Source organism: Clarias gariepinus, chromosome 13 (assembly GCF_024256425.1).
Source record: "Clarias gariepinus isolate MV-2021 ecotype Netherlands chromosome 13, CGAR_prim_01v2, whole genome shotgun sequence".
In the NCBI taxonomy this organism is placed as follows: Eukaryota; Metazoa; Chordata; class Actinopteri; order Siluriformes; family Clariidae; genus Clarias; species Clarias gariepinus.
This window is the reverse complement of record NC_071112.1, coordinates 23504356-23530164: the sequence shown is the minus strand read 5'-3', so window position 1 is coordinate 23530164 and position 25809 is coordinate 23504356. Positions and strand designations below refer to the sequence as shown.

At 38.0% G+C, this 25809-nt stretch overlaps 2 long non-coding RNA genes across 4 annotated transcripts; both read left to right on the top strand.

The window, feature by feature from the left end:
* Positions 1-6508: 6508 nt before the first annotated feature.
* Positions 6509-7396, top strand: LOC128536047 (uncharacterized). The gene is made up of 2 exons (XR_008361868.1): positions 6509-6597; positions 6779-7396. It is a non-coding gene; the product is annotated as an uncharacterized LOC128536047 (long non-coding RNA).
* Positions 7397-22902: 15506 nt separating this feature from the next.
* On the top strand, positions 22903-23810 carry LOC128536179 (uncharacterized). Of its 3 annotated transcripts, XR_008361878.1 has the most exons (3): positions 22903-22991; positions 23184-23233; positions 23462-23810. It is a non-coding gene; the product is annotated as an uncharacterized LOC128536179 (long non-coding RNA). The 3 variants fall into 3 exon arrangements; XR_008361880.1 differs by lacking the exon at positions 23184-23233 and having other exon boundaries at positions 22937-22991; XR_008361879.1 differs by lacking the exons at positions 22903-22991; positions 23184-23233 and adding an exon at positions 23244-23348.
* Positions 23811-25809: the final 1999 nt, after the last annotated feature.

The following is a 25809-nucleotide window of genomic DNA, read 5'->3' as shown; positions in this document are numbered from 1 at the left end:
TTTCTATAAGTTCTATAAGAAGTTATAAATTGTTTGTAGTATTGTAGCTCTGATACTGCATACTAATACTGTTTGTTGTTGTTGTTGTTGTTGTTTTTTAACATAGTCTAAAAATAGATTTACATTACGCTAGCCAGACAAAGTCCTCCCAAAAACAAATGTTTTGAACATCTCTTATAACTGGTTAAACAGGTATGCCAGCTTCGGCAGACACACCTACAAAGTGGCCATACAGCATGACAAGACAATTTGTCTGTTTGTCAAGTATCTGTTAACTATGGATTTATTTATGAGACTTGATTTCAAACAAGAAACACTAAGGTACACAGGAAATTTAAGAGCACTAAGAATAAGGGTTTTACAAAATAAATATCATGTCTGCATTGGAAACGAATGCTATCACACACTAACTCACTTATCGTCTTTATCCTGTATACAGGGTCACACAGGGTCTGGAGCCTATGACAGGAGGTTTAGGGCACGAGGCAGGGTACACCCTGGACAGGGTGCCAATCCATCACAGGGCACACACACATATATACACTCAATCACGCACTTTGGGCAATTTGGGAACATTAGCCCAATCTTTGGACTGTGGGAGGAAACCTGAGTACTCAGGGGAAACCCACCAAGCACGAACATGTAAACTCCATGCACAGAGAGGCTGGAATCAAACCTGGACCCTGGAGGTGCAAGGCGACAGTGCTAACCAGTAAGCATCAAACAAAAGTTAATTGCAAATTCACACATTTACAACACTTTGTCTCGAAGGGTTACATGCACATTTCACAAGAGATGCAATGAATATACTGCATGTGGGCTCCACGCCCCACTCTGTTTGTGCGCCGTTAAAACATTTTTATAATTATGGCTTGGTGTTCAGTCTCAATTAAATTGTCAATCAAACGACACAAGGTGGAGCTTTATAGTCTGAATAACTGAAACACATAGTTTTGCCAGTTTGGATTATGGGTGTTGGTCAATTCCCTGGGTGCAGCTGTGTTGGTTTAGTATAAGTGGTACTTATTTTGATTTTAATAGTATGTAAACCGGTTTCACCCTTGACTGTGAATCTGGTCCTTTGAAAAACAGTACAGTATATTCTACCATTGTAGCTTGGCAATGGTACGTTATTGTGAAGCTTATTGACTTTATTTGGCTATGTTTCATGTTCCAATTATCGTGTAAAAATTTTTTAATCAAAACATCACTCCACCACCAGGTATCTACTTGTCAAGAAAACGTAGAGACAAATGTATGATTATGATCCTTGTTTGTCTCTGTATGCAAATATTGTAGTCATTTCCTTCAGTTACGAGAGCAACGCGATGCCACTGAAACTATAAACACAGTACTTCCAAAACATTCACTCCCTGGGATTATTTCCCTTTTTGCTGTATTGCAATGTCAAATTTAAAATGTCACATTAGGATTTTTTTTCTGCACCATGGTAAAGTAAATTATTTGAAAGCAAAGCATCCAAAAGCTGCTAAACTCAAGTATCCCCCTTATCCCCTAACCCCCTTATGGTAAGTTGTTCTTTTGCAGGGCAGAACAAATTTGTGTTGTCCTAGGTGTGTCTGTATGTGCTTTGCATATTTTGATCTGGGTATTTTTCTCCCATTCTTTAATGCAAAATATATCAGCTTTCCCAAATTACAGTTGATGTCAAATGTTTTTGTCAGTGAGACAAATTTTCACAATTTATCAAGGCTGCTTTAAAGTTGTCAGCACGGTGGTGTAGTGGCTAGCACCATCGCCTTGCACCTCCAGGGTTTGTGTTTGATTCCCAGCCAGGTTTGATTCCTGCCTCTGTGTGTGAGTTTGGTAGGTTTCCTTTGGGTGCTCTATTTTCCTCCCACATGCCAAAAATTAAGATAACTGGCATTCCCAAAATTGCCCGCAGTGTGTGTATGTGTGTGTGCCTTGCGATGGATTGGCACCCTGTCCAGGGTGTACCCTGTTTCATGTTCTAAGTCTCCTTAGATAGGCTCCAGCCCCAGCGACCCTTAATGCAGGATTAAGCAGTATAGATCAGTGGTTCTCAAACTGCGGGTCGGGAATAATTTCAAGGGGTCGTGAGAGGGATTAAAAAATTATGTCTTTTTTTGTGATTATAATAGACACTTTTCAGTATTACAAGTAAATGCTATAAATAAATATTTTCTGATTTGTAAAGATATTACTGATTGAGTTTGAGTGTTTAAATTGAGTGTTTAAAAATAAATAAATTCGCAACTCAAAGATATGACATCACTGTGCAGCAACTGGCTCACCAGTTGCTACAGCACACAACTGCACGTGAAAACCGCAACTGCCAAGATGGATAAATTTGTTATTCGCAAATCTAAAAATGTTGAGGTAATTGTGGACAGTTTGCCTAAACCATCGGAACCATGTACATCGACCAAGCATAAGAGCAAGACCCCGTCAGACCAAAGTAGGAAATGTCGGAAATATCAGGAAGAATTCATAAAGTATGGATTCAATTGCTCTACTGTCGACAACGTAGATTTCCCTCAAAGTGTAATCTGTTCAAAAGTTCTTGCTCATGAAACTATGAAGCCCGGCAAAATACAAAGGCATTTGGAGACAAAGCATCCTTTGTTTATTAAAAAGTCTATAGACATTTTCCGCCAAAAAGAGAAGGAATTATAGGGTCAAAAACACATGATTGCTCAACAAGCAACATTTCTTCTAATGCTCTGGAGGCATCTTATGAGGTGGCATATTTGATTGCGCAGAACAAAAAAACACACACAATCGGGAAAACCCTGATAAAGCCCGCTGCTGTGGCTATGTCTCAGGCCGTGCATGGTGAAAAACATAGCAAATGAACTTATGTCTGTCTCGTTGTCGAACGACACAGTCGCTCGCCGTGTACATGATATTGCAAACGACATTAAGAGTCAATTGATTGAGACGATAAATGAAAAAAAATATGCACTGCAAGTTGACGAATCTACGGATGTGTTTAATACTGCTCAGTTGCTGGCGTTCATCAAATACACATTTGACGGAAAACTGCATGAGGATATGCTCTTCTGTTTAGCACTCCAGGGGACTTGTAGAGGCAGTGACATTTTCACTAAACTCGACACCAAAATAAAAGAGATGGGACTTTCATGGGATAATTGTGTTGGTGTATGTACTGATGATGCTGGTGCAATGGTCTGAAAAAACAAGGGACTCAAGGGAAAGGTTTTAGAAGTCGCTCCTCACGTGAAGTTCACAAACTGCATCATTCATTGCGTGTCTCTTGCTAGCAAAATTAAACTCGATTAACTCGTAAATCACATAAAATCTCGTTCAGTAAACAGCAGACTACTAGCCACACTTTGCAACGATATATGCTCACAGCACAAAGCATTGCTGTTTCACACCGAAGTCTGGTAGTTATCACGGGGAAAGGCACTCAGACGTCTTCATGAACTGCGCTAAGAAGTGTACTCGTTCTTGGACGACTCACAATTTGAATTCGCCGCTTGCCGTAAAGATCCAGCTTAGTTGAACAAGGAAATATGGAGATTTTTCCTGAGCTTGAAAAAGTATTTCCCAAAAGAGACGCAACCAGAACTGTATGACTGGATATGGCAACCATTTTCTCAGTCTATTACTGCTTTGCTGGACCTGTCCAGTGATCGAACATTAAAAACATTATTTTTCAATTCCACTGCCTGAATTTTGGATTGCGGTAGCAGACGAATTCCCGGAGTTGTCCCGTGCAGCATGGATGTACTGCTTCAATTTGGATCTACATATTTGCGTGAGCAATCTTTTTTCCGCTGTTACATATATAAAAAATAAATACCGATCACGTCTTGATGTCGAAGATGATCTGCGGGTAGCTGTATCCACCATCAGGCCACGAATTAAGCTTTTGTGCTGCCAAAAACAAGTACACCCTTCCCATTGAAACGTAAGCCAAAATTATTTTGATGTATAGTACTGTAAATGTAGTACGGTAAACAGCTTGTTTTGTTTATTGCTTGTTTTTGATAGTGGGGGTGGGAGATCTTGTCGATCTTCAATTAGGGGTTGCTGGCTTGAAAGTTTGAGAACCACAGGTATAGATAATGATGAGCGTGAGTGATTCAAAGTCCAGACTTATAACTCAACCATTATCCAACATTTCTTTTTCATTTGCCTAATTGAACATAAATGTTCACCCTGCATGCAGATGTCTGCACCCTACACTATATATTGCTGTGTTGGCAACAAGCGTTTCAGGTTCACTCACTCATTGTGTATATAACTTTATCCTGTATAGAGGGTAACAGTAGGCTGGTACACTTTTCCAGGAAACATAGGGCGCGACGTGGGGTACACCCTGGACGGGGTGCCAATCCAACGCAAGGAACACACAAACACGCATATTCACTCACTACAGGCAATTTGGAAACACCAATTAGCCTAATCTGCATGTCTTTGAACTGTGGGAGAAACAGGAGTACCCGGAGGAAACATACATGGGGAGAACATGCAAACTGCAGGCACACAGGAATCAAACCTGGACCCTGGAGGTGCAAGCCGACAGTGGTATCCACTATGCCACTGTGTTCCAGGCTCTCCTGCTGAGAAGAAACAACTGAAAATAATGCTACCACCACCATGCATGAACACAGAGGTAACCTGCTTAACATATTTAGTGTGAATTCTCAAAATAAAAAAATTAAAAAGTACTCAATTCAGTTTTAACAATCACTGCAGTTTAAAAATTGGGAAAAAAAGTCTGAGAAAACACTGGGCCGGCGGCAGCAACACACCCTGGAAGGGAGGATAATGCACATGCATAGTGACATACTGACTCACACCCAGAGGGAAATTGCTCAAAACAAATCCACCTAGTAGCAAGTTCCTGTAAGGTGGACAGAAAACAAAAAGGAACACAAGAAAAAAATAAAAAAATCCACAAAGAAGTTCATGATGCTTTAAATTAGCTTTAACTTTAACTTTGTTTCTACAAAAAATATTGTTAAGCTAGCCTGGGACAAGAAGAATGTATAAGCATGCTCTTGCCTTTACATAAGGATTTGGGCAGCAGTCAGTAATTATCAGATGCGTATCACACACCTGGACTTGGGAACTCTATACAGCCTACCTTCAGACATCATTACCTTCAGCAATACATGCACTCTGATATCAGACAGAAGGAATGTACCATGACTCATATTCGTCCATATAACCAGACTCAAAAACAACCTATGCACTTCATAAAACAGACACAAACAAAAGCGATTGTACAGCGACTCATTTCTGTGCATGTGATCCAAAGTAACAACAACATATACTGTACACATCACATCAAGTGCACAAACAGGTGCAGGTGATATGCCTTTGTCATTTTCACTGCTGTTAACACTGATGATAAGTGATGATAAATTCATGCTCTGATACATGTCTGTGATTTTACTGTAATTATTCATTCAAATGTAATTTAAAATATTACATTTAAAAGAGAGAAAGAGAGAGCAATTAGGACTACCTGTGGGTTGGGTTTTTTCTTTGTAACCAAGCCAACTGCCATAATACATACAAAACAGCTTAACCGATGAATGTATTTCTGTGCTGTGTTGTTTTGTTTTGTTTATTTTGCTATTCTCATATAATACGGGTTTCCTCTGCAATAGTAAGCATAAGTGGTCTGCATACTGAATTCAAGATTACATATTGCCCAAACCCTAAGTTGCTTTTCACACGGTAAATAGATCAACATAACTATCTATCATATACCCAATCACTGCTATCATTTACCCAAATAAGTAGCTCAAAGGAGTGAGAAATGTAGCTCAAAAGTAGTCCAATGATTTCAGGTGGGCAATAATTTGTCAGAATTGCACTTATTCTATTAACTCACTAAAATTCATTTTTAAGAATGTGTTATGAGATTAATGACTGGTTTTGCAACAAGAGTTCATTGCATTATTCAAATCACCATTAGCAGACTGCACGAAATTCAATCCCATAACTGGATTATATGACAATGATGTTGTGGACTACAGCAGAGAGCTTCACAATACTGCAAAGGTCAAATTTGCCCATGAACATTTATAAGCTAATACATTTGCATTAGAAATATAGCTATTCATTTGTATTTGCATTAGGAATATAGCTATCAATTGTGTTGCATTGGCAGGTAATAATGGACAGCATTATTGTAATATTTATACTATTTCTGTATATTTTGCATTGTTTTGGTATACAACTCATAATCATTTAGTTTGCTTGTAAAATATCTTAAGAAACTCTTTTGAGCACCAAAACCCAACAAAAAACTGGAAAAAAAAACACTTAAACAGCCCTGCTAAAATGCTTAAACATATTGAATTACTTCATGGATTTATGAGTTTTCTCATTTTTGTATCATTACTTTTTAAATTTTGTACAAGTATCTTTGCAACACCACCACTTTAAGGTCTTTTATTATCTTCTCCATTGCCAACCAATCATAATGTCAGGACTGTCCTTACCTCTTTTCCCTGTTTGCTTAACATGTTCTACCAGTCCATACCTGTCCATCTACCCCAGGGTGTGGCTACAGCATAAATTCAGACAGAGTAGAGAGTTTCTTCAGAGGTGAACTTGTCAAGGCAACAGGTAGAAAATGAGACACTATTATATTTACTGATGTTTGCTTAGCAAGAGATTGTTTTTCATATATATTGGTTATTAGTGATGTAGTAATATACATTATGTGTACTATGGAATTATGTAAAAAATAATTTGAATAAGATGCATGCTTTGTACTTTAAAGTTTAATAGTCTCCTTTTTATGCAGTTTCAGTGCTATCACATCACTCCTGAGAACAATGGCAGATACAAACCCAAGTAAGTCATTTTGCAAAATATCACATTTTTATCCGTAACTGTTTCTAAAATAAGCTTCTGTTTATTCATTTAAAAACATGCTGTTGTTTCTCTTTTTGCATGAAAAGCTGCTCAGGTAACTGCTTAACTTGTTTCCTTATGATAAATATGATATACAGTACTGTAGACATGTAAGAATAGCATCCTATGCTTTGAGAACTTTGAAGCTCATGTATATTTCTGCTGCAGTGCGGTGAAAGCAAATGCCAGGGTGAAGGCAAGGAAAAAGGGAAAGGCCAGGAGCATGGACATGGACATGGACCAGGTCAGGGCAAGGGGAAAGAACATGGAAAAGGACATGGTCAGGGCCACGGTCACGGACATGGTCATGGTGGAAAAGATGGCGCAAAGAAAGGAAACGAGGGCCCGCACTAACAACAATGCTGAATGAAGAGATATCTGAGACTGATTATCTTTCTCTTGTGCAAAAATCAATGATAAAATAAAACATGTATAACCAGCCATATATATTTGCATTAAATTCACTGATGACCAATGAAATGTTTGTATTAAAGACCGGCTTTTAGAATTAGTGACTCCATGTGTTTTTGATATTTGTACAAAATAAACTTTAGGCTCAAGGTGTTAACCAAAATGAAGTTCTGTAGTTGTTGCAATGTGTCCAGCTTTACAGAGGAAGATGGTGGAAATGGTGGAACAAATATGTCAAATACTAAAGTCTGGAAATGAATTAGTGCTCAAGCACTAGCTAAGCACATTAGCGACCTTTTTGTTCATGGATTTTTGGGATTATACACCATTTACCCATATTATGCAAAGAACTAGCCGGTAAAGGTGTAATAAAGGAAGTATTATTATAATAAACAATTATGTATAATTACATTCCACTATTATTATTATAATTAGTAGTAGTAGTAATAATATAATAATGATAATAATAAAACGACATTTACAAAGCAAACTATATACCAACAGCAAAGTTGACAAAATAAACGTTCACTCCTGCCATGTGTCAAGTCAAGTCGAGTGGCTTTTATTTCGATTTCAACCATAAACAGCTGGTACAGTGCACAGTGAAAAAAAAAAACATCACCTCAGGACCGTGGTACTACATTAAACAACACTAAACTACTTAAAACCACACATAACTAAAATGGACTACAACACAGGACTCCATAAATTGCATGTGTGTATAAGTGTGCAATACAGTACAAGTGCTATTAGAAACAAAACAACAGGCACAATTAAGTGCAACACCAACCAGTACATAGTTTAAGAGGAAAATAAAATGCAAGAAGATGTCTAAATATTATTTAATCCACTAAAAACATCCTATATATGATTCTATGTAAAAAAAATAATAATAATTTAAAAACAAATCACATAATGTGCGTGCTGGCTTTAGACTTAGATCATGTGTGCTGACTATAGACTTAGGTCATGTTCTCAAGGATTAATAAACCTGATAAATTCAAGTGCAACATGAATCTTTTATATTTGTTTTATTTTTTGCTGTTTATTTCTTTTGTAAAGCACTTTGGATCAACTACGGTTGTGTTAAACCTGTGCTCTATAAATAAATTTGACTTGACTTGACTTGAATGAATTTATGAGCACAGTACTAAAATTAGGCGGAGTTTGCATGTTCTCCGTGTGAAAATGGTCAAAACTCCGTGTATTCGCCTCACAGACGTGAAAAATACAGAAGGTGAAATGTCTGCTTTTACATAAAACAAATTTCAGATGATGTTATTCATATGAAACGTGAATTATAGGCGCGTCCACTGCTGCAGAGACGAGATGAAATAATCACCTTTATCACTACAGCCGAAACCAAAGAAATCACTAATTTTTTAAGTCTTCTTGCTGTTTTTCCTCGAAGCTTTGCCGGTGCACTCTGTCTGAGCGCAGGTACATCTATATCGAGAAATTGTTTAAGTGTATGTATCATGAACTACTGATCATTGTGTAGTAACTCCCAGCCGACAGTTCTGTAAATTCTGTCTTTATTAACAAACATAAAAAATAGAAACGTTAGCACAAAAAAAAACTAATCACACACGCACTGTCTGCTTCTCTCATTTAGCCGTTTGCTCTCAGCTCTGTTCCTAACATGCCTATCCTTAGTATTACTCACTACTGACATCTAGTGGATGGGTGAACAATCACTTTACTACATCTCCCCCTTCATACAGTAAATGTCTAACATAATTCTGAAACCAGCAGACCACCGCGCTTCACCGCATGAAAATGTACAATAGAAAAGATCTCTCTTCTGAACCTTCAATTCATTTTAGTAGCAAATTTTTAATAGACAAGATGGTTTTCCTCAAGGAACAAACACTACTGGCCACATCATGTATTATGAAGCTGCTTGGCCTGGCTGCAGAGGTTTTTTTTTTTAAAAAGAGAATAGGAAGACAGAAGAGATATTGGGTAAGACAGTGGCTGCAGAGAAGGACAATATATGGACAGTATGAGAATGGCGGAACTAACTACAGAGGATCAATCAAGCTTCAGTAACTTCCTCAGGATGGAGCCAGATCCCTTTAGAGAACTTATAGAACGTGTGGTCCCCAGGATCCAAAAGCAATACACTTTCTTCAGGAAATCCTTGCAACCAGGACTGAAGGTTGGAGTGACACTGAGATATTTGGCTACTGGGAATAGTTACAAGTCCCTTCAATACTCCTTTAGAGTTGCAGCCAATTCAGTTTGTGATTTTATACCTGAGGTTTGCCAAGCCATCATTTATGAGTACTCAGCGGAGGTCATGAATTGCCCTATTACACCTGAAGCCTGGAATGAAGTTGCTGAAGGTTTCAAGACACAGTGAACTCCCCTCACTGTGTAGGGGCTATTGATGACAAAACACAGCTATCAGGAAACCAAGTAAAAGTGGATCTTACTACTACATCTACAAAGGCTTCTTTTCTATAGTTCTTGCAGTAGTTGATGCAAACTATAAGTTCCTTTCTGTCGACGTAGGAGCTAATGGTGCTGGTTCAGATGCAGGGATCTTCAATGACACTGACTTAAAAGAAACACTGAAAAATGGCATTATTGGATTACCAGCTCCTGATCTCCTACCAAATGACTCTGATTACTTCCTTGTACCTTCCTTGACAATGCTTTTGCACTGAAGACCTTGCTAATGAAGCCACTGCCCTTCAGGAACATGACCACTGAGCAAAGAATATTCAATTATAGACTGTCCAGAGCCAGGAGGGTTGTTGAGAATGCCTTTGGCATTTTGGCTTCACGATTCAGATGTCTCCTAACTACAGTACAATGCCACAGTAACCAGATAGGGTCAGCACCATTGCCTTGGCTTGTTGTGTCCTGCACAATTTGCTTAGATTATGGAATCCTCATGGAGAACTTCCAGTGGACCAGGAAAACCCAAAAACACATGATTTCATACCAGGAACTTGGAGAGAGACTGTAAATCTTCCTGACATGGCAGAAGTCTACAGAGGAAATACTACTGTAGCAGAGCAGCAAAGATACAAAGGCAATATCTTATACAGTCGTTGAGGGGTCAGTGAATCATTGAAATGGCAAATCATTCTAGTCTTATTTTATCGGTTATGATTACCTTTGATCACTTGTGGCAACAGTCTTCACTCATCTAGAACTGTTATTATAGCAGCATGTCTTTCTTTGTAAACTGCTATTAATAAATCAGAACACGTAAAGTTCACAACCAATATAACAATCCAAAATAAGTGGTAAAACACAAATGAGAACACCAGAATTCTCATCATGCCCAAGTGACTGAATCAACTGTGTCGTAAAAGAGGTGTCATCAGGTGTGCTAGGAGTGCTTGTCTGGACAGGTGTAATGGCCTGTAGGAACGCCTGACCAAATTTGAGATGCCCCAGCATCAGATGACGTCACTGGGGTGGAAAGCTCCCTGGGTGATGAAGCAGTACTGCCGGTACTGCCAGACCGCAGGTCGCTGCATTGATGAAGAGAGAAGCTCTACAGGAAGCTGGAAGGATGGAGAAGGACCTGCAGGTGCCTGGAAGGTCATGTAAGCAGCTGGCAGGAAGGTCGGGGAAGCAGCTGGCAGGAAGGTCATGGAAGCAGCTGGCTATAAGTTCGTGGAAGCAGCTGGCTGGAACGACGAGGAAGCAGTCTGCTGGTACACCCACGGAGGGCCAAGAGTCGGCTGGTAAGTCAAAGGAGCGCGTGGAGGCTCAAGATGTCTCTGGCGACTGATAGTCTTAAAGTGCATCAACATCTGAAATATACTGTAGCAGCTTGGCATTCCTGCCACGTACAGTATTAGCATCCATTGGCCTGGCCTCGTTGTATATAATCTCTGCCAATGCCCTCCTTGATCCCATCTCATCATCATGTGGTTGTGCTGTCTTCCTGAGGACATCTTGAATCTCAGCTGCCTACTTAAGAATCTGAAAAAATAAGAAACCTACATTAGCATTCAGCTAAGTAAGTACTAAACAGCTAAAGAGTCTAGTGCGATCGTGCAAAGTGAAAAGAGTTATGATGTGAAAGGAGCATTATTATTTTGTTTATTTACAAATTACTTATTATTATGTGGTTTGTGATGTTTTAGGAGATTAAATATATAATAATAATAATAATAATAATAAGTAATAATTTACAAATAAACAAAATAAATAATAATGCTCCTTTCACATATCCTGAAACATCACATATAAGACAAAATGAAAAAAAGAAGTTCTCCAGTATAGATTTTTAGACTCAGCCATCCTATAATTCTGTAGGAACCATTGTCTAGGCACGTAACGTCACTGGCACATCGGACAAAAGAGGAATGAACACTAGAGCAAAAAGACATACTTACTTCACTAAGAGCAGCTGCAGTAGCTGCCTTCTTATTAGTGGACCATTTCGAGACTGTGCTAGCCCTTGTCACTGTCATTGGAAGATGAAGCAACTGCGACATTAACAGCCTGAGTACTAGCCGTACTGGACAGGTTCTGTGAAAGTTGACCTTCCATTTTTTCTTTTTCCCTCTGCCACCCTCTTTATGAAGTTCTGGATATAGCCAAAATTCTCCATTATCCACTTGTTTCGGTTTGTCATCGGCTGTGCTCCTGACCCGTTTGCATTTTCAATGGCTCCTGTAGAGTCTAATTTGTGACTTGGAGAGACCCCAAAAGGCAAAACCTTGTAAGTGAATAGGCCCTTGTGTGTGTGTTCACTGTCAAATACTTTTGGTGATGAGCATGACTTAGATCTAGTTTACAAAATTTATCTCCCCCTGACAAGTTTGCAAACCAGTCATCCATTCTGGGGACACTCTATTTACAGTCAAATTGTAATCTCCACACAATCTCACAGAGTTATCTGGTTTGAGCACTGCACTATATAACTGTGTCTCTGTCCCATTTACTGTACTGCCAATGTAATGGTGAAGTGTGTTACTTTTGGAATCACCGTTAATACTGTACACTTCATCTTCCAAATCTTTTTTTCTCCCTGTCACTAATATGATGTGTCCTTTGGCCTTGTCCTTTTGTTTGTCTTCTCTCTTTCCTCATTCTTTAATACCATTATCTCACCTACGCGGTGGCCATAAGTATGGTTTATTATAATTCACCATAAGTTTTTGACGCTGTGAGTACGTTTCCATCTTTTCGTGCGAAAAATTAAACATGTAAAAAAATTTTGACGGTCCTCGCGGAAGCTTGCGGTCCTTACAGAACTTTGCGGTCTGCCAGCAGAACGTTGGCGGGCAATCGCAGCGACTCACGGTGCCTAACTTTACATTTCACCGTGAGTCAAACCACATAAATTAGAGGAGCGCATTCAGACTTTAGAGAGGGTTAGAGAGTGTGAGAGCAGCGTTATTCCCATAGTGGAGAGTCAGGGTGCCGCAGGCAGATATAACCAGCCCCCGACTCCGGCATTAGAGCTCTCACAGCGGGGCGAGTGGGTGACGACTCAGCGGCATACTCGTTCAGCCAAAGCTAACGCTAAGGCTAGCCCACCGGAGCACACCTCTTCTGTGCTTCACGTGTCCAACAGGTTTGCCCTCCTCAGTGATGCACGCGCTGAGAAACCTAAAAGAGCTCTGGTTATAGGAGACTCTATAATGAGGCACCTGAAATTAGCTAGGCCTTTAGGGGCACCAGCGGCAGTGGTTAAGTGTATCCCGGGAGCCAGCGCACCGGACATAGCAGGTAATCTTAGGGCTCTAGGACAGAACAGCTTCTCCAAGATAGTGGTACATGCCGGAGCTTTGATATACACCTTCGTCAGTCACAGGTTAGTAAGAATAACTTTATAGAGGTGTTTAAATTAGCGAAGCCGATGTCTGATGAAGTAATATGCTCTGGTCCCATCCCAATGAGACATGGCGACATAGCTTACAGCAGGTTATGGTTGCTGAACCGCTGGATGTCCAGGTGGTGCTTCGAAAACAACGTGGGCTTTATAGATAATTGGAAGACCTTTGAGGGCAAAACTGGCCTGTTAGGGTGGGACGGTGTCCATCCCACTCGGAAAGGTGCTGCTCTCATTTCCTACAGTATAGCTCATAGTCTCAGAAGAGGCCTAGTTAATCGGTGACAATCCAGAGCCCAGGCCAGGGAGCAGACAGAACGGCTAAACCAACCATCTGCTAGCTGCATAGAGTCGTCACTCAGGGTTCACTGTATTGAGATTGTGTCTGTTCCCCGAGCTAAAATCAAATTTAGAAAGACTCAAAAAGTCTGTTTTAGTAATTTAATTAACATAAAGACCACAAATTCAGATCATATTGAATGCGCAGCCGGCACCTCTGATCTGAAGCTAGGACTGTTAAATATTAGATCTCTCGCATCTAAAGCAGTTATAGTTAATGAAATTATCATGGATCAGGAGTTTGATATACAGTACTCTGTTTAACAGAAACCTGGATTAAACAGGATGAGTATGTAGATCTAAATGAAGCTAGTCCTCCTGGATACAGCTACATACACCAGCCTCGGTTAACTGGTAGAGGAGGAGGCGTCGCAGTTATTCACAATGATAATTTGACTATTATACAAAAACATGGACACAAATTTAATTCATTTGAAATTCTTTATAGTAATATAAGTGTATTTAACTATATTAAGTCAGCTCAGTCGATTACACTAATTGTCATTTACAGACCTCCAGGGCCGTACTCTGAATTTCTTAGTGAATTTGCAGATTTCCTCTCAAACCTAGTCGTTCCTGTAAACAAAGTGTTAATTGCTGGAGATTTTAATATTCATTTTGAGAATCCAGAAGACCCTCTGAGAACAGCATTTATGTCCATACTGGACTCGTTAGGAGTAAATCACTGTATAGTAGGATCCACTCATAAAGCAGGTCACACTTTAGAATTAATAATATTATTCGGATTAAGTATAAGAAATTTATTCACAATTCCACTGTCTGAAGTTATCTCAGATCACTATCTTGTCTCAATTAAAGTGTGTCACAGTAATAATGTACGCACAGCGCCGCGCTACCGTATGAAACGTACATTCACATCAACTACCAAACAGAGTTTTATCAGTAATCTCCGAGAGTTCCCAACTTCGATTAGATCACCGTCTGACCCCACAGAACTCGATCAGGCGACTGAATATTTAGAGTCGACATTTCGCTATACCTTAGATAATGTAGCTCCAGTTAAAAGAAAAATTATTAGAGATGAGAAACTTGCTCCCTGGTATAACGATCACACGCGCACTTTAAAACAGACCGCTCGGAAATTAAAACGTAAATGGCGTCAAACTAAATTGTTAGTATTTCAAATAGCATGGAAGGAGAGCATCCTGAACTATAGAAAAGCTCTTAGTGTAGCTAGATCATCATATCTCTCCACTCTTATAGAAAATAACAAAAATAATCCTAGGCTTTTATTTAATGCTGTAGCCAAATTAACCAGAAATAAGACCACTGCAGAAATCTTTACAACAACATCATGCAATAGTGAGGACTTTATGAACTTTTTTAATAATAAAATTGTAAATATTAGGCATAAAATTAAGGCTTTGAAACCGAACAATGTAATTGATGCAGATATTAATCTAGCCATGTCAGATCAGAATCTAGAATACTTTACTCGCAGCTTTTGACACCATTGATCACGCTATTCTTCTTCACAAATAGGAAAATGTAGTAGGAATTAAGGGTACAGCCCTCTCCTGGCTCAGATCCTATTTGACCGATCATTATCAGTATGTAGACTTAAATGGTGATTATTCTGCATGCTCTCTAGTGGAGTTTGGTGTTCCGCAGGGTTCAGTTTTATGTCCACTGCTTTTTTCCCTTTACATGCTCCCTCTGGGCAATATAATCCGTAAGCATGGTATTAGTTTTCACTGTTATGCTGACGACACACAGTTATATGTCTCAGCAAAACCTGATGAGAAAAAACAGCTTACTAAAGTTGAGCAATGTGTGCAGGACATAAGAAATTGGATGCTAATTTACTGCCTTCTGCTTAATCCGGATAAGACAGAAGTTCTAGTCATAGGACCGCATACAGCTAGGAGTAAAATTTTAGATCACACCGTAACTTCAGATGGTCTTTCTGCTCCATCCTGTGCAACAGTAAAAGACCTCGGTGTGATTACAGATTCCAGCCTTTCATTTGAAGCTCATGTAGATAATATTACCAGGATAGCATTCTTTCACCTCAGAAATATTGCCAAGATAAAAAATATATTGTAGCTAAACAATGCAAAAAAACTAGTTCATGCTTTTATCACCTTTAGGTTGGACTATTGTAATGCCTTACTGTCTGGTTGTTCAGCTAGATGCATAAATAAGCTTCAGCTAGTCCAGAATGCAGCAGCGAGAGTCCACAGTATAACAATCCAAAATAAGTGGTAAAACACAAATGAGAGCACCAGAATTGTTATACTTAATAAATTATGGTTGTGAACTCTCACAACCATACTCCATGAACCAGAAGATATGAACACATCACCCCTATCTTATCTTCACTGCATTGGCTCCCTGTGAAATTTCGCATTGATTTTAAAATACTACTCTTGACATATAAAGCATTAAATGGTCTTTGCTTGCACTCTACAGTTAATATACATTCACATTATACATTGTGTGACTGTGACCATACCTAACTGCCATCTTTCCTCTTCTTCTCTTTCTCCCCCTCTTTCTCTTTCCTCTCTCCCCCTGTCTACCCCTTTCACTCTATCTCTCTCTCAGTCGAGCTACACATGTTCTTCCTGAGCTGCCAGTGATCCAGACTCCCTCTGCCCTCCGGACCTGTCTAACCCATCCTGGTGCCTCGCTTCTGGTTGGAGATCTCGTCACATGGATGCCCCGTGTGTCTCTTTGGGATGCGTCTGGTGTCTGGGGATGATTCTCTCTACCTAGAAGATGGTTCTGGCCTCGACTGGTGTTGGCAACTGTTTCTCTGGGGACTTGACAGTTCGATAGTTCAGGACTGGAACTTCCTACAAGTCTACCTGAGTCTTCAATAACTACCTGGACTCCATATTAACATCAATTAACATCAGCTATTATAGCTGAACTGCCTGCCACCTAACACACTGTATAAATGCAGATAATTTACTGCTTTCTGTTTTACCCAAATGAGGATGGGTTCCCTATCAAGGTTTCTTCCTATTACCATCTCAGGGAGTTTTTCCTTGCCACTGTCGCCCTCGGCTCAGATGACAGGGACAAATCATTTTTCATACACATTCACATTTCATACAAATTTAAATAATTCTTTTGATTGTGTAAAGCTGCTTTGCGGCAATGATTGCTAAAAGCGCTATACAAATAAAATTGAATTGAATTGAATTGAATTGAAAATTGAATAGGTGAGATAGGGTGTAACTGTGAAGTGTAGTTGACCTGGAGTTGAACTTGAACCGTTGGATGATTTCACTTGGCTTCAGATTAAAATGTTCCTTCAATAGTTAAACAAGTTCATCACGTTTTTTGATCAGGTCTGATAGGACTTAGTAAAGCCAATTTATTTATTACCGCAACGGTAGAGTATCTAAGACACGAATCGCGGCCCATTGGTTGACTGTCTTAAAGGACATTGAGCTAGTCCAATGAAATCTCAGGCCACGCCCTGCCTCCCTCCCGGCCAGTCCTCATCTCCCCTTGACAAAATCTGCTATTTAGAGTTCGACCGGAGTTTGAGATGAGTCCGTCTATAACAATGGATAAACTAGAAAAAAGAGAGAAAAGAGCAAGGGGGGTGCAGAAAAGCTGCAGGAGAAAAGACGCAAAAGCCTACAAGTGGAAGCAGCAAAATGTGTGAAAATCACAGAAATGTTTGCCACCACCACACGTTCAATTGCAGCTGCTGGTGTAGGGCCATCAACATCTAGCAACAGTGCAGAGGCAGTCCAGAGTGCTCAGGCTGCCGGAGCGGCACTAGGGAGTGTAGAACAGAGTAACCTCAACGTTAGTTACACTGGTGAAGAAGGAGTAGCTATTAAATTTGATTCGGAGGAGGAAGAGGAGGAGGTGAGAGACGTGAACTAGCAGGGACAGATTGAGGAAGGCTTCAGAATAGCTACGAGTCCGGTAAAAAGTAGCCGAAATGTTGGCAGAGTGAAGGGAGGGACATTTATGTAGAGAAGGCAGAGGGCTTTTTGTGGTGTGTGTGTGTGTGTCACTCATGCATTTGAGTGTTTGTCGACAACCTGCACCACTGGTCTACTGTACCTAGCTGCTACTCGCAAATGAACCGTCTGTTAATTATGTACATTGCCATTCACATGAAATTAACGAGTGGTCTTACGTCTGTCACGATTGATCGAAATTGTTGTCAATCTTCAATACAACAAATTAACCCCCAGAGCTATATAAATGACATGGCTGACTATCAGATTTCTAGGTAGACACACGTACGCCTACACACACGCAGAATGGGAATAGCTCATGGAATTAACAATGAAAATGTTAAGTGTAGCCTACATCTTCACTAAATAGTAAGCTATTTGGAGGATTTGTAGACTAACACTGTGCAAATGCTCAAATTATTGCAGTCAGACTTAAAAACATTTAATAGTAGAGTTTTGTGCAGAACTTCATCCTTGCTACTGTAGGTTGGAGGTCACTCACGTGTGTGTGTGAGAGAGACAGAGGGAGAAAGAGACAGAGGGAGAGAGAGAGAGAATTGCTAATAAAAGACTGTACTGTATAATAACAATAATAATTATTATTAATAATTTTTTATCCAGGTTATTCGCTTTCATGCAGGTTGCTGTGGTTTAATGTTTGAAACAAAACAGTGAGCGCATATATCCTTTGATGTGTCATATGCCTCAGCATATTGTTTAAATAATCATGGTGGGCCGCTATGGCCAAAAATGCCAGGGCCGTTTTTTGGTCCCAGTCCAGCCCTGTGTACTTCACAATATTCTTCCCATGATTGGTCCTGGCTATTGAATTGTACCGTGTTGCCTATCAAACTTGCCATGCTTTTTTTTTTTCCAAAAACTTTTTTTTTTTTTATGAGTTTAGTGATCTTTTCACTCAGTTGTTTTTATCCTCTTTGCCTTATGTAGTACTGTAACTCTGAGCCAACAATTCTGTAAATTCTGTCTTTATTGACAAACCTAAACACATGAAAACGTTATCACAAAAAAACTAATCACACATTTTGCTTCTCTCATTCAGCCAAGTACCTCTGTCTGCAGGCTGCAGATCGAGGCAGAGCTGCTGAATCATGACTTCTCATTGGTTGTAGGTAAATTAATAATGTCGAGACCACGTAACTCCCACAACTCATCTTATTGGTGGCAAAGTAATGACGTTAAAACTTCCATTTCTGGTGTAAGTTGTTGCATGGGGAGTTGGTGCACTTGGTGTGGGTTGGTAAATTGATCATTTAAAGTGTATAATGAGTATGTTAAGTAATTTTTGTGTGTGTGCTTTTTAATGCATTTGAGATGATGTGTCTTCCCCAGTGCATGTGTGATATGTCCTGGATATAGTTTCCATCTGTAAATGTTAGAAATTCATGCATATACAATTTGCTGTCTGTAGCGGATGATGTTTCACGAGCCTCGATATAATAAGTGTGTATCTTTATTACAACAGTAACTGTAAAGGGACTAACATTACTGATTTCGTTTAAATGTATTTTTTCGCAGTAAATTAACTTAAACAGTTTCATTTTTAATGTAGTGATTTTAACTTCTACTTTAAAAGAGCAAAATGTTAGGATTTGTTTCTGTGACTAAAATTTCACCTTGAGGTTTGTCTTTCCTTAAAGACAAAGAAGAAGAATATAAACATACCTCTCCTTTACTACATTTCATTACAGGTCTGAAGAAGAAAGACGTGCAACAAAGAGCCTCAAGAGGCAAACTGAAAATAATGTAATTTAATTACACTAAATATGACTTTTTTTTGTCGTATTCTCATAACATATGTAGAATTACATGTCTTCTCTGATATCCTTTTTAGGCACAAAAGGCAGTCATGACTCCTAAGTTGTAATAACTTTTGGATGTAAGTCTCTTAAGTGCTGGAATACTGATGCTGTTTCATTCAAGCAAATTAGGGGGTTAAAACCTTTTCCATATACTTTACAGTTACCCATGAAGATGAAGATTTTAAAGCTAACAATCCTAGATGAGTTCTGCTTTATGTGTGTGTGTTCGGCTACAGGTGTTGTGAACTGGGAAAAATGGAGTGAAACATCAAGGGCTGAATTATAAGTGCCTTTTAAAATAAAAGAATGCAAAATGTATAAAATGTTATTCACGACCTGCTTCGGTTATTACGGAAATAGGAAGCGTGGTTGCCGATTTTATGATGGCACAGAGGACCCAGACTGCTGTTTCACGTGCCATTATTAAATTGGGAGGAGAATTAACGCTTGACCACAGAGAGATGTACTGTATAAATAACTGCTTTCTCCTCTATCAGAAATAACTGTGAACAGTATAAATAAATAACAGTGAAATTCATTAATGTGTCATCATAATTCATTAATGTGTCATAAATGTTTGTATTTATAAACAATTCCAATGTTTAACAACCCTTTTCTATTTTTTTTAAGTTAATAACATAAGGATAGCGAATACTCTTGAGAAGATTCCACATTTATGTATTTTATTAACAATATATATTTTTTTAAATCTGTAAATAAACTCGATTGGTTGACATTTTGATTTATAGTCACGGATTGCCAGAAATGGGAGAACTAAACAGCTGTAGTCTTGCGTGTAAATGAATGTAATCTTGAACCAGTCATAAGCGTACATTTAAAAAAAAAAAAAAAAACTTAATTGAGATTTGTACGCATCTGAAAGCTGAATAAATAAGCAAAGGATTCAGCGTTTGTATAAAATGTATAATTCATAAGTATTGTTTCCAACGGCATTTACTGTTTATCGTTGCGTCGACGTCATTAATTTACTTACAACCAATGAGAAACTATGAATCTGGGGCGGGGCTGCAGGTGTCGCGGGGCTTCTCCATTCAGCCGCTTGCTCTCAGCTCTATTCTTAACATGCCTATCATCCCTTGTATTACTCTCTACTGCCATCTACTGGATAGGTGATCACTTCACTACAATTAATTTATGTAAATGACTCTGTTTAGATGTAAGTAAATGTTATTTGCTGGCTTGTTTTCGTGCTGATGACGTTTGGTCTGCTTTGGGGGAGTTGCTACTCTTTGTAATCTGAGTGTATTGTGTGTGTGTGTGTGTGTGTGTGGTGTCACCTGAGCCTTGTGTCAATAGGTCTTACGTATTTATGTGTCATGGAGTATTCAGTGAAACGGGCTCTGCTGAAAAAAGTTAGGCACATCAGTCACTTTACGCCAAATAAAAGGTCCTTTTGAGTGTTATAATTTAGCTGTGAGGTTTGTTTATTCTTTATTTTCAGTTTTTTGCTAGAGTTTGAAAATTGTATTTCATTGTATGTGTACTTGATATAATGGTAAAAGTCGCACGTGAATTTAAAATATTTGGGAAACTGATATTGTCCTTTATGTAAAGAAATAAAATTTGGTAAAGATTTGTAATTTCGCACACTAACACAACAACAACCGAGAACAAATAGCGAAGTAAGGGGCCCTGATTATACTGCATAAATCTTATTTAGCACTTATTCCATAGACTCACTGAACATCATTTTTAAGAATGTGGTATAAAATTAATGGTTTGTTTTGAAAAGTTCATTGCATTATTCAAATTACCATTACAAGACTGCAGGAAACTTAATCCCAAAACTGGATCATATGACAATGATGTTGTGGGGAATCAAACCCGGACCCTGAAAGTAAACAATGGTAACCACTATGCCACTGTGTTCCAGGCTCTCCTGCTGAGAAGAAACAACTGAAAATAATGCTACCACCACCATGTATGGTTATGAATTTAAAATGAACACAGAGGTACCCTGCTTAACATATTTAGTGTGAATTCTCAAAATTAAATAAAAAGTACTCATTTCAGTTTTAACAATCACTGCAGTTTAAAAATTAGGAGGGGGGGGGTGAGTCTGAGAAAACACTGGGCCGGCGGCAGAAACACACCCTGGAAGGGAGGATAATGCACATGCATAGTGACATACTGACTCACACCCAGAGGGAAAATGTTTAAAAAGAATCCACCTAGTAGCAAGTTTCTGTGAGGTGGACAGGAAAAAGAAAGGGAATACAAGGAAAAAAAAATACAAAAATCCACAAAGAAGTTCATAATAATTTGAATTAGCTTTAACTTTAACTTTATTACTTCAAAAATATTGTTAAGCTAGCCTGGGACAAGAAGAATGTATAAGCATGCTCTTGCCTTTACATAAGGATTTGGGCAGCAGTCAGTAATTATCAGATGCGTATCACACACCTGGACTTGGGAACTCTATACAGCCTACCTTCAGACATCATTACCTTCAGCAATACATGCACTCTGATATCAGACAGAAGGAATGTACAATGACTCATATCTGTGCATGTGATCCAAAGTAACAACAACATATACTGTACACATCACATCAAGTGCACAAACAGGTGCAGGTGATATGCTTTTGTCATTTTCACTGCTGTTAACACTGATGATAAGTGATGATAAATTCATGCTCTGATACATGTCTGTGATTTTACTGTAATTATTCATTCAAATGTCATTTAAAATATTACATTTAAAAGAGAGAAAGAGAGAGCAATTAGGACTACCTGTGGGTTGGGTTTTTCTTTGTAACCAAGCCAACTACCATAATACATACAAAACAGCTTAACCGATGAATGTATTTCTGTGCTGTGTTGTTTTGTTTTGTTTATTTTGCTATTGTCATATAATACGCGTTTATTCTCAAATAGTAAGCATAAGTGGTCTGCATACTGAATTTAAAATTACATATTGCCCAAACCCTAAATTGCTTTTCACATGGTAAATAGATAAACATAACTATCTATCATATACCCAATCACTGCTATCATTTACCCAAATAAGTAGCTCAAAAGTAGTCCAATGATTTCAGGTGGGCAATAATTTGTCAGAATTGCACTTATTCTATCAACTCACTAAAATTCATTTTTAAGAATGTGTTATAAGATTAATGACTGGTTTTGCAAATGTTCATTGCATAATTTAAATTATCATTACTGCAGACTGCAGGAAATTCAATCCCATAACTGGATCATATGACAATGATGTTGTGGACTACAGCAGAGAGCTTCACAATACTGCAAAGGCTAAATTTGCCCATGAACATTTATAAGCTAATGCATTTGCATTAGAAATATAGCTATTCATTTGTATTTGCATTAGGAATATAGCTATCAATTGTGTTGCACTGGCAGCTAATAATATATAGAATTATTGTCATATTTTCACAACTTCTGTAGATTTTGCATTGTTTTGATATATAACTCGTAATCATTTAGTTTGCTTGTAAAATATCGTAAGAAACTCTTTTGAGCACCAAAACCCAACAAATATTAACTGGAAAAAGAAAATCCATCATTCCAAATATTTTATTTAATCAAAGAGAACACACTTGAACTTGTCTCATGTCTCTTATGATCTTATCCAATACCAACCAATCATAATGTCAGGACTGTCCTTACCTCTTTTCTCTATTTGCTTAACAGGTTCTACCAGTCCATACCTGTCCATCTACCCCAGGGTGTGGCTACAGCATAAATTCAGACAGAGTAGAGAGTTTCTTCAGAGGTGAACTTGTCAAGGCAACAGGTAGGAAATGAGACACTATTATATTTACTGATGTTTGCTTAGCAAGAGATTGTTTTTCATATATATTGGTTATTAGTGATGCAGTAATATACATTATGTGTATTATGGAGTTATGGACCAGTTATTGTAGAAAAAATTTGAATAAGATGCATGCTTTGTACTTTAAAGTTTAATAGTCTCCTTTTCATGCAGTTTCAGTGCTATCACATCACTCCTGAGAACAATGTCAGACACAAAACCAAGTAAGTCATTTTGCAAAATATCACATTTTTATCCGTAACTGTTTCTAAAATAAGCTTTTGTTTATTCATTTAAAAACATGCTGTTGTTTCTCTTTTTGCATGAAAAGCTACTCAGGTAACTGCTTAACGTCTTTCCTTATTATACATATGATATACAGTACTGTAGACATGTAAGAATAGCATCCTATGCTTTGAGAACTTTGAAGCTCATGTATATTTCTGCTGCAGTGCGGTGAAAGCAAACAATGCCACGGTGAAGGCAAGGAAAAAGGGAAAGGCCAGGAGCATGGGCATGGACATGGACCAGATCAGTGCCAGGGCAAGGGGAAAGAACATGGAAAAGAACATGGCCATGGTCACGGTCACGGACATTGTCATGGTGGAAAAGATGGCGCAAAGAAATAAAACGAGGGCCCGCACTAACAACAATGCTGAATGAAGAGATATCTAAGACTGATTATCTTTCTTTTGTGCAAAAATCAATAATAAATTAAAATGTGTGTGACCAGCCATATATATTTGCATTAAATTCACTGATGACCAATGAAATGTTGGTAATAAAGAATATCTTCTAGAACCAGTAAATCCTTGCGTTATTGATATTCGCACAGAAAAAACTTAAGGCTCAAGATGTAAGCCAAAATGAAGTTCTGTAGTTGTTGCAATGTGTCCAGCTTTACAGAGGAAGATGGTAGAAATGGTGGAACAAATATTTCAAATACTGAAGTCTGGAAATAAGACCAACTTAGTTTATGAATAATCTCTTTTGTAAACATTAGTAATTATACATCTCATGCAAGGTACAGATTAAACAATTACTGTAATCACATACAGTAAAAAGTAATGAATTAGCGCTCAAGCACTTATGGTCCTGGGACACTACTCTTTTTGTTCATACATTTTTGCCCATTTATCCATATCATACAAAGAACTAACCAGTGAAGGTGTAATTAAGGAAGTATTATTATAATAAAAAATTATGTATTAATCCCTATCACTATTATTATTATTATTAGTAGTAGTAGTAGTAGTAGTAGTAGTAGTAGTAACAATACGGTGGCCGAGAAGTGTAAACCAAAATAACAAACCTGAAAACAAAATAAATTCGGAAAAGGTATGGGTCGCAAATTAAATTCTTATTGTTGATTGGATGAGACATCTGTCACTCTAGACATAAAAGAAGTACTATCAAGTGATGTTAGAATAATTTGTAAAGCACATTTAACACACTTTTGATAGTACTGCTTGTATGTCTTGAGTGACAGATGTCACATCCAATCAGCGATAAGATTTTCATTCTCAAACTATACCTACCTTTTCCGATTTTACTAAATTGTTGTTGTTGTGTTTTCTCGTTCGGTATTTTGTATCTGGATATGTCGTTGTGTTTTCTGATTTGTTATATTGTTTTCGGTTTTGTTATTTTGTTTTGCACTTCTCGGCCACCGTATTATAATATAAATAATAAAAATAAAATGACATTTAGAAAGCTAACTATATACCAACAGCAAGTTGACAAAATAAACGTTCACTCCTGCCATGTGTCAAGTCAAGTCGAGTGGCTTTTATTTTCATTTCAACCATAAACAGCTGGTACAGTGCCAAGTGAAAAGAAACAACATCACCTCAGGACCGTGGTACTACATAAAACAACACTAAACTACTTAAAACCACACATAGCTAAAATGGACTACAACACAGGACTCCATAAAGTGCATGTGTGTATAAGTGTGCAATACAGTACAAGTGCTATTAGAAACAAAACAACAGGCACAATTAAGTGCAACGCCAACCAGTACATAGTTTAAGAGGAAAATAAAATGCAAGAAGATGTCTAAATATTATTTGATTCACAAAAAGCATCCTACATGTGATTTATATATATATATATATATATATATATATATAAACAGTAAATCATATTATGTGTTTGCTGGGTTACCTAACTATCGACTATAGACTTAGTTCATTTTCTCAAGGATTAATAAACCATATAAATTTAAGTGCAACATTGTAATTGAATGAATTTATAATCACAGTTCTAAAATTAATATTTAGCCATTTCTTATTTGCCTTGAATTTAAGCAAAGTAAATGTTAACACTGTGAGTCTTTAGATTTTATCATGAGCCAGAAAACAGATTCTGGGTGTGCATCAGCAAAAGTAGGTGTGCTACATTTATTGTCAGATTAATGTGCAAAAACTATATAATAAATTATTTAAATGCACTCAGAATGATAACAAAATGTTATGATTTTGTAAAATAATTAAAGCAAACAGGATGCGCCATTCTGTATCGGTTTCGGTAAACTTAAGCGCGTCAGAAAATGAACCGAAACTCCGTGTGTACTCGCCTCACAGACGTGAAAAATATATACTTATAAAAGGTGAAAATGTCTGCTTTAACATAAAACAAATTTCAGATAATGTAATTCATATAAAACTTGAATTATAGGCGCGTCCACTGCTGCAGAGACAACGAGATGATATGATCACCTTCATCACTACAGACGAAACCAAAGAAATCAATAATTTATTAATGAATCATTAAAATGGTCAGAGTCAGTCTTCTTGCT